A 533-nucleotide genomic window follows, 5' to 3' on the forward strand; every position below is an offset into this window, starting at 1 on the left:
GAACATTAAAGCATGTCAACATATTCTGTTACACCTAATACACAAAACAATGATCTTTAAAATAGCATCATATGACCCCTTTAAAGCCCATTTCTTGCTGCATATTGAGTCCTCGCTCCGTGCTTCACCCACACCCTGACATTACTGTGACATAATTCATTGTGACATAGAGACAACTCATACTTTAAAAAATATTGATTTACCACATTTAACCCTCAATAATCCTTTGGGACTAATTTGGGCAAAATCATTTTGTTTTGTTTTTTAAAAATAGTTTCCTTAACCTGAGCGGTTCAAGACTTGGCTACTTTTCGTAAGTTTGCCGTCTGAACACACACAAAAAAGAGGACTCGATTCAACAATGTTAAGTGGTTGAAAAAAAAAAAAAAACTCCTTAATTTGACACCCATAGGAAATGAATGGGAAATACCAAAATTCAAAGCATTTTTTAATTTGTCCAATAAAAATCAATATATCCAACACAATGCAGATCAAACATACACATAAATGAAGGTTTGAGCCTATACAACATT

Source organism: Sinocyclocheilus rhinocerous, unplaced genomic scaffold (assembly GCF_001515625.1).
Source record: "Sinocyclocheilus rhinocerous isolate Xijiao unplaced genomic scaffold, SAMN03320098_v1.1 scaffold155, whole genome shotgun sequence".
NCBI classification, from domain to species: Eukaryota; Metazoa; Chordata; class Actinopteri; order Cypriniformes; family Cyprinidae; genus Sinocyclocheilus; species Sinocyclocheilus rhinocerous.